A 9,738-nucleotide genomic window follows, 5' to 3' on the forward strand; every position below is an offset into this window, starting at 1 on the left:
CATTATGGCTTGAAGTGTTGTGATGTTTGTAGAATTTTCCTGCATAAATGTCTTGTAAAAAAAAACACAACAAAATGCCAAATTATGTTTTGCTGCAGCTCTTCTCATCATCACACAGCAGGCTCATGTGCATGGCATGACCTTTTCTTCCAACTGCAGCTGTATATATACAAAACAATGCAAAGCATCCTGCTTATCATACATATGGAGACCACAGAATCTCTTTAACTTTACCAGAAAATCAGTAAAAATCTTAAAAGTTATCATTCTTATCTGTGCTATGGTTGTGTGAAGTCAACACTTTCTTTTGCACAGTTTGAGTAATTCCTCCCACTGACTACAGTGAAGTTTTCATATTCATCGGTGCATCATTGAACTAATGCATCAGTTGATAAGAATATAAACTGTAGTATTTCCTCACATTGTGTCAAAGTCTCAGCTCTGCCAGGCCATGCAAAACGACTTTTACGGCACAAGAAAACAATGTGCAGCTCTGATTTATACTTCAGTTCTGATGCCTTGCGTGTGGCCCATCATTGCTTCTTTTTTCAAATGATTTATTGGAAGTTAAACATATCCGAGTCAAGCAAAAAAAAAAAAAAAAGATATAATAATTGCTCATGGTGACATTACATAATCATCATTAAATTGTATGTGTGAATGTATGATTAGCGATGACTTTCCCAGAAGGATTAAGTAGTGCAATTATTCTGACATTTCTGCACAGACAAAAGGAGAGCAGTGTACAAGCTGCTTGAACTGAAATTACCGGAAGAACTTCAGGTAATTGCTTGGTGTTGGAGGCCAGTACTGGGGCAGAACTTGGGTCTGCGTTTGTGCTTTTTTTTGTTGTAAAAGATGACTCATTGTGTTTGAGTGTGTTCGTTTACTTCTCTCTGTAAAGCCCATAAGAAGGTGTGTCACACCGCTAAGGTGTTTTAATAGAAGTACTTGTGCTCCTCTGTTTTTTTCTTTGTGGTTGTCAATCGTCACTTGCTGGTACATGCATTTTGATTCACCTAAAACAAAATGTTTTGTGGCGCAGATTTCAAATTCCAGTCTTGCTTAGTATAGTTTAGCTCAGTTTCTCTCTAACGGTGTCTTGCAAAATTTGTTACGCTTTAAGGGGATTTTTTGTGATTATGCACAAAGCAGCACATGATTAAGAAGAGGAAGCCAAAAGTAAACACTGTTTTCAAAATTTCTTAAAAATAAAACTCTTGAGTCAGTACTTTTCTGAACCCACTTTTTCTGTGACTGCACCTGCAAGTCTTTTGGCATCAGATGAGCTGAATGTAAATGGATATTTATTTTAAAAAAACAACAACACTAGTATTAATTTCTTTCTATCTCATAATTATTTGCTACATTGTGTTGGTGTGTCACATAAAATCCCATTTGACTCAAAGTGAAACGATGACATTTGAATGATTTTTTGCGTTGTAGAGCCTAAACAGGTGAAGCTAACCTTTTTTCTCACAGCAGCATTTTGTACTGTGGTGTGGAAACGATAATGAATGGATTGTCGTCACCTTATCGGGTTATTAGAAATAAAAAAGCAAAGTCAGTTGCTGCTTGTGCGGAAAACTTTCATCACTTTTTCAAATGTCTGAGAACGAGACATGCTGSTGACTTCCAGTGGTGCTTACCCAACCGTCTTCCAGTCGCTCTCCAAAATCACGAGCAGGTTGTTCATGCATTCCTTTCCGTAGGGGTAAACACGCTTTCCGTGGTGATCGTCTTAATCGTATCAAAAACTGCTGCACATCTGTGCCAAGATAGCTTGGCAACATACAATCAAACCCACAGATGTACAAGTGTGTAAGTGTACGTTCATAATTAGGCTTGTTGAAAGGAGAAACAAATACTCTGGGATGTTTTTGAGGCTATAAAGACGGCTAGTTTTGCCCAGACAGTAAAAGAAAAACAACAATGTTAAATAATGTGGTTTCCAAACTCCAGACGAAATCAATATGACCTGCACTTTGTTAGAAAGAACAGGGTGTATTCCAAAAGGTCCATTGTTTTCTTGTTTTTTTGGGGGGGGGTTTTGCGTGTACTGACAAGTACTAAGCAGTTTAGGAAACAATGGGACACTAAGACAAAACCCTGAAATTTCAGACCGCAAGGAAGTAGCTTCACGCAGAACAAAGACTTATTACTTTGCACTTCTTTGAAATCCGTGTTTAAATCATGGCCAGCAGTGACTGGAGAAATGCAACGACTGATAAATATCTACTTTGACTCCGTCGTCACGCATAAGGTTTTGTTTTTAAATGCGTGCAATACGTGATGGAATGTGGGGAAAAAAACCTCTATTTGATCAAACACAAACTTTGAAGTAACGGCAAATTAAAAAACGTGTGAAATTGGGCTTTTTGTTGTAAATCAGCGACTTTTAAGCCTCTGGCTCGGTTTCTGTAGGCAGAAAAATGAAACCTGATCTAAAGAAAGGTCGAGATAGCAAAATATGGAAACTTCTAAAAGTTCAAAGCAACTTTTATCACATATTTTTATACTCATTTCTGAATTGCATGAGGTTTGGGTCCAGGTTTACGCTTTCTTTCCAGCAGCTACCGCAGAACAAGCTGCAATCTCAGTACTAGGAAGAAAACAGAATAAATTATTTTGGTGCTAATCTATTAATAACTGATAATTCTATGCATTGAGTTCATCTTTGTCAACTTAATTAGCCTTTTTTTTCACTTTGTGATTTAACGGATCCATAAGTGACAGAGCGAGTCATGTCTGAGTACTACACTGCCAAGACAAGTCAAACTTCATGTACAAAAACCTTTTTTCTATTAAAAATCTGATGCATGCAAGACAACTGAATGACTGACAATGAACCCCTGTAAATATAATCTGTATAAAAATCCAAGGATTTCTTAAAACAGTTCATGTTGATGTACAAATAAATCAAATTCTTTGCAACCTCAGGTTATGGGTGTCTTTATTACACACAGCACTGCGTCTGGGTTATAAAACAACTTTAAAAAACCATCATAAAAACCTAATGCTAGTGATTTATGAAGGAACTACAGCAGCCTTTGAAATAATTTGTGGTTGTTAGCGTCAAACTACATTTTACGTGCAATCCGTATAATAAATTATAAAAATGTTCAGGAGTTATGAGGCATTCATGGCTCAGCAGGGCATGAATGCCCCATAACTCTTTTGAACCTGTTCGTTAAAACATTTTTGCCTCTCCGTTTGTCTTACACGCACCAGAACATCTGCTGCCAAGCCCTTAATGTTTGGACATAATTAAGCTTGTTATAAGCTCGCTTTTCTCTCTGCGTGTTTCTTTTGAGGGCTGTCCATTTCTGTGTTGGAGCATGTTTTATCTGTCCCTTTGTCAGAGTGTGATCCCAGTCAATTGGCTTCTAAAGCTGCTTCCTGGGAATGTGTCAAAGTGTTTGCATTGTCAGAGGGAAAAGACGAATGCCTCTCACACACGAAACCGGAGCGAGTTAATTACAACGTGGCTGGCCTTTGTGCCGCAAAATATGATACAGCTGATGATGGTGACTTTAGGTTTTTAATGACAGTATATTTACATGGAATTTATATGTAGAGGTTTGAGACTTGTTTGGTATTTCCTTCCTACCTCATGTGACCTCTCTGAGCTCATATGAACAGTAAGGATACAGTTAGTGTTGAGTATTCGGCCCTTCATCGACTGGTTTTAAAAACCTACAATATAACTTCTTTTTTTCTATTAAAGTACTCTGGTAAGGTACACAGCAAATCCAGGAGGCCCAGATTAACACTGTCAGATTTGATTTCAACACTTTTAAAGTGTCTATATGRGTCCACACCAGAAAGTGTTAATTTAACYCTTTTTGGAGAGTTAGTACCTTAACTCTTATAAAGTGTCAAATATCAAATCTGCTGGAGTTAATCATTTAACACTTACTAACACTAATTCAGTGTTAGACCTTAATATTAACTCTTTTCACCGGCTTGATTTTTTCCAACACTTATACTCCGCTAACATTCGGCATGCTAAGCTAAATATGCTAACACCGAGCCATGTGGCGAACGTGACGTCTATCATACAGGTTGAGCTCAACTCAAAATAATAGTTATAAACCATCTCAGAAAAAAATGACTTACCAAGCGCAGTAAATAACTCAGACATGTGGAAAGTAAATAGTCCTGAAATGACTTGGCTTCTGCCGCTTCGCTTCGGTGGGAATCTGATTCTGGGGGCGGAGTCAGTGAATTAACTCCTTCAGTGTTAGAGCCGCTTAACTCTCTTTACTTCAGAGTTAAGAAGTAAAGAGTTATTGATTCTCTTTTAACACCTCTAGATTTGATACGGAAACACTTTGTTTTAACACTGGATTTTAACTACTAATAATTTACACCCCAGACTTACATAAACAGAATGTGACTCTATAAGTGTAAAATTAACTCTGCTTTTGCACAAAGTCTACTAACACCAAAACATTGAACACTTTTGAATTTGCTGTGTATAGAAGAAATCTGCCCATTCTTATTTGAAGAATCTAGTTAACAATTAACAAGGAGAAACCTCCAGCAGAGCTCATCTGCCATGACTGACTGGACGTTTGAGAAGGCAGTTCGCTAATCAAAATATATTTTTCTTAATCAATTTCAGATACTCATCTGTCATAAACAGGGTAAAACCCAAATTCAGCTTGTTTTATATTAAATAGTTACAGGACTGAAAGTGTTTGACATTGGGACTGATTGTCCCCAGAAGAAATCCTGCTCTCTTTCTCTGTGTGTTTCTGTTCATCTCTTTTAGGTTTGCTATTATCCACCCTCTTCAAAAACATCTCGGAAACGTCTTTATTTTTTACCGCTACAGACCAATCTCTAGACTTCTGTTGAGTTCAGAGAGTTTTGAAAGGTTTTTAGTTAAACGACTTACAGCAGCTGGATAAACACGTCATCCTTCACGGTTTTCAGACTTGTTTCTGTTGATCACGTTCCACCAAAACGGATAGTATCTCTTGTCACGTATAAGTGAACACGATTCAGTGTTAAATCTCCTTTAAACCTTAAGAAACGTGCAGAGTAAGCTACATGTTTGTGTGGAAGGCAATGTTTATTTATTTATTTTTTAGGTATTTTCAAATCAAAAAGAAAAAAAAAACCCCACAATACTGGAAAAAAACCGAGAAAAAAGTAGTTGGTATTTAAATTGCTGTCAATGGCAAGAACACAAATTGTCAGAAAAAGTAGGAACATTTTGTTACACCCAAACATAATCAAACTCAAAGAAGCAGAATATTTCCTGTATGTTTTTCTAAAACATTTCTCCAAGAAAGTCTCGTTAAGTCTGTAGATAAATTCATAAAACAAAACATAACTACGCCATACTGTATTTTTTTATTTATTTATTTATTTTTTTTACAAATAATTTTTGTTAATTGTTTTATTTAAAGATTGAAAAACACAATTTTAACTCCTGACAAGAATAATTCCTCTCCTAGAATAATAGGTGGTGGATGTACCACACATGTAGCTGATGGATGCCAGATAATATCAACACTTTCCAGTGTTGATTTTATCCTGATTAAATGACACACACCTCTATTTGATGGATGACAAAATACATCCAGAATAACTTAGACTTGTGCAGAGAAATATTTACAGAAGTTCAGTGTTTATATTTCCATCTTTTGTTTCATTAAGCTGCTGAAAGTTTTCACTCACGCCTCACGTTGATGTTTTAGCGTAAGGATGACCGAGAGGTTTTACTCAGGCAGGAAAGTTAATCCAGTTATTGTCATTAAATGCAGCAAGCATGCAGTGTTTGGACAGTAAAATAAACAAAGTGTTTAGCCAGAGTGTAGCTTGACAGGCGAATGCACGGGTGGATACAGGTTAAAACTTGGTTCTAACATTTTAGCTTGATGCATTTTTTTTAAGCAGGTTTCACGTCTTCTGCTCATCGTTGCGTTTTTGTAATATCCATTAAAACCAGGCTTGTTTCATCAATTCACACTGGATATTTTTCATTTATTTGTATTTATTATTACTTTTACCTGTTTCAGGTCATTTCAGTCACCATTGTGGGTTTTGGTTCCCTAACAGAGGGGTACCAACAACTTTGCCCATGTGTGTAATTTGCAAAAATAAGGTTAGAAAGCTCCCATATTAAAACTTATTTTAAAAGTTGATCGTTCTTGATCCAGTTGTAAAGTCAAGTCAAGTTTATTTGTTTTGCACATTTTAGCAAAAAGGCAGCTCAAAGTGCTTTATATAATAAAAAACACAATACATAAACAAAAAAAACAAATATTACATGACAGAGTCAGAATAAAGAAACTTATTATTAATCAAAGCAACTCCAAACAGGTGGGATTTAGATTTTGTTTCAACAGTTTTACCTTTGAGACCTGTGAAGTTACTGCTACAGTAACAAATCTGACTAAAGATAATGAGTTTCTTTAGATCTTGTTGGGTCCCTCAGGTGATAAAAGGCCGGATTTGTAGTAGTCTTTATGTACCTCTGAAGGTTCAGCTCTGAGTTTTTAGATTGTTCTGGGCTTACATCTTTCAGGTTCATTAGGTAATGTAAGACTTTGTCTAGTTTTGTGTTTTTTCCTGTTTTTCTGCCTCATCTGGTCATAAACATTTCTCCTGAAAGCATTTGGTGAGTCCATGAGGGCAGCAGTAAATTTCAGTCAAGCTGGAAGATCTCAGTTTGGAGAAGGTGTTTATCTCCTTTGAGTTCAAGCTACTACTAAGCTTCTGGAGCTTGTGGTAGCTACAAACATTTTCTTGTAGAGGTAGAAATTATTAGAGAAATTTCAGCTACACCTGTTTGTTGCTTGTTAACACAAACAGTGAACAGATAATCACATAACAGCGACATAGTGCATGAAAGAGCAGCAGTCAGAGATCTTCTGAACTCTGATTCCTTGGTGCTCTGAACTGGCAGGAGTCTTGAGGTGGGGCAAAGACATACGTAAAACTCCCACTAATTGAGGCAGTCTCCATTTCAGGTCAATACATGTCCTACAAAACCCTAGGACATTTTTTGGCCCGTAAACAGTGGAAATCAAGATGAGACGGAGCTTAAAGATAAGTAATGTAGGAATATGCTCCACATTGACCATTGTTATGTTACTTTTATATTGTAACATAATCTGCTTGAATTATGTTACAATATAAAAGTCATATGTATTCTCATCACCAGCTGTATAATTAGAAAATTCAGATTGTGTTGAAGTTTAACAGACTGAGATTCTTGATTCTTAAAAATGCTCTCCAGGCTGAGCCCATCAGGCAGACAGTGACACAGAGGATGAATGATAATTGTATTCAATGAGAATGATGTCCTTAGCTATCATTGGCCACTTTCAACACTTTACAGTAAATAAAGAGTGTGCACAGGGTGGTAACCATGCAGAACTGGCAGCAAGAGACGACATATGAACAATATTCAGTCCAAAACTGAGAGAACCTCAACACCAGCCCCAGTGTTGAAAATACTAAGTGTTGGAGTTTGTTGTGTGTCTGCTTTGACTTCTTGATCCTGGTTGGCCACCAATACTGAACCTGGACCTACTGGAGGTTTCTACATGTCATTTCAAACACCAAATAGATCTTGATGTTCAATATCATGCACCATCTGGCACTAAATCTGAAGAAAATTGGTGTTGAAAAAGCAGTAAGTGGTTCTGAAAAGATTCTCTGGTCTGATGAGGTCAGAACTGGCAGATGTGTAAATTATATGAGTCACAAGAAAATCTGTCGGGTTCAAAAGACTCCCTGCTGGGAGGAGAATGGCTCAGTCAAAGTCCAGGACTAAAATCGATTAAATTTGTGGCAGGACTTCAAAAATTATGATGGTTGTTCTCCATCCAACCTGAGCTTTTTGTAAAGGAGAGAAAAAAAATCACTCTTTTATAAATTTATGGCTGACAGAAACAAACAGATGATTCTACAAAGCAGCAAATGCAGATAACACTTTTCTTTAGTTTTAATAAAAACATCTTGTTGTTTGTAATTACACACCAGTTTGTGTTGCTGTATTCCATAAAAGACCATGTTTTTCTCAGATCTACTGTTTGCAGTTCACATTTTCTATGTGCATTTTAAAGAAGACGGGAGGCAAAAAAAAAAAAGAGAGATCAAAATCGGAACAAACAATAAAATTCTGTTTTGCATTTAATGTTTATAGAACCGGATTAAAAAGTGTCATGAAATAAGTCGAGACAACAAATAAGCATGACCCAATTAGAGGCTTTTAAATACAAACTCAGATCATCTCACTGCATGGCAAGACGCAGTAAAAACATTGTTATTCAAGCACATGACAAGTGAAGTGGTTAGATCTCTAGGCGCTCTGAGACATTTGACAGAAAGCGAGGGATTGATTTATGACCCAGAATCTTTTGAAGATATTTAAAGGCAGGACTTACATTACAACCCTGTCAACTATTTCCAAAAGGTCGTTAAGTGAACAGTCTCAACAGAACTGAACGGAGGGCAACGCTTAGATCTCTGCAGCAAGCATTTTCTGATAAATTGTTGTAGGTTAAAAAATGAAAACATCGACAAAAGTCAGAACAATATCCAAACTAATCTGTCCCTATCTGAAAAATTAATACTCCCCAAAAAGCTTTAACCAGTTTGCAATGCATGGTAAATAGTGTTGCTCCTTCATTAGTGTGAAGGAAATTAAAGCCCACACTTCCTCTTAGAATCGTTTTCAAGCTGCAGGATGTAACTTTTATTTAAAAAGAAACATGTTTTTTTTTTTTTTGTTTAAAAAAAAAAAAAAAGTTACATACTGCAGCTTTCAGGGAAATCATCATTTGGTATTTATTTATGTGAATATTCTCATCCTCCTTGGAATAATCCCAGTCAGATGGAAAACAAACTTCATCACTCATCTGACTCATTTAGAGCTTGTGACTCGATGGACTGAAAAGTTTCACAGGCTTGTTACGGTACATAAAAGATCCACACGAAGCAGGTGAGTGACAAACTGGGTGTTAATGTATGTGTGACACGGCATGCTCCCAGGAGGATGGGCCTCTTGAAAAACACCAGCACCCGTCTCCACGTTGCTCAACCGCGAGCCGCCAGCATTGACAAAGACTTCTGGATAGATGTCGAAACGAAATTCAGACAAAGATGGATGAAAGTTCATTCTATATTAAGAGAATGGGAGTCTATAATATTGCAAGTTTACACAAAACTGGATAACATGAAGAGATAAGAAGAAACTAAACTATAGAGAAGCAGGGAGAGTCGAATAACAAAACACAGGACTAACTCAAAACATGCAGAGAAAGTCCCATGGATCAACAGACTATCCCCGTTTTGGACTTGCTTTTTTTTTCTCGTAAAGCAAATTGCATTCCTGAAATTCAAAGTTTGATTAACTATCAACATTGTCCTGATTGGACCTTCAGCAACCGCTGAGATGTTCAACTCATCTGTCCGGTTTCTGAGCTGCTTTACACGCAAACTTGATAAAAATCCGGATCTGTTTTTTCCCCTGATGTCACACCACATACTTAAACAACACAATAAAAGAGTGGCAATCATTGTGACAAATTAGCTAGAACGAACCATTAAGTCTGAACCACAAGGAACTGACACTCCTTACTTAGGTAGAAAACATGTGCGTTTATTTGTTCTGGTTTATGACAAAGTGTAATTAACATGTTGAACTGTTGTTTTTATAGAAGTTGTTTAACTTGGGATGAATTAAAGTTTCCACATGTTTCTACTTTTTTTTTT

The sequence above is a fragment of the Poecilia reticulata genome, linkage group LG14 (assembly GCF_000633615.1).
Source record: "Poecilia reticulata strain Guanapo linkage group LG14, Guppy_female_1.0+MT, whole genome shotgun sequence".
Lineage (NCBI taxonomy): Eukaryota > Metazoa > Chordata > Actinopteri > Cyprinodontiformes > Poeciliidae > Poecilia > Poecilia reticulata.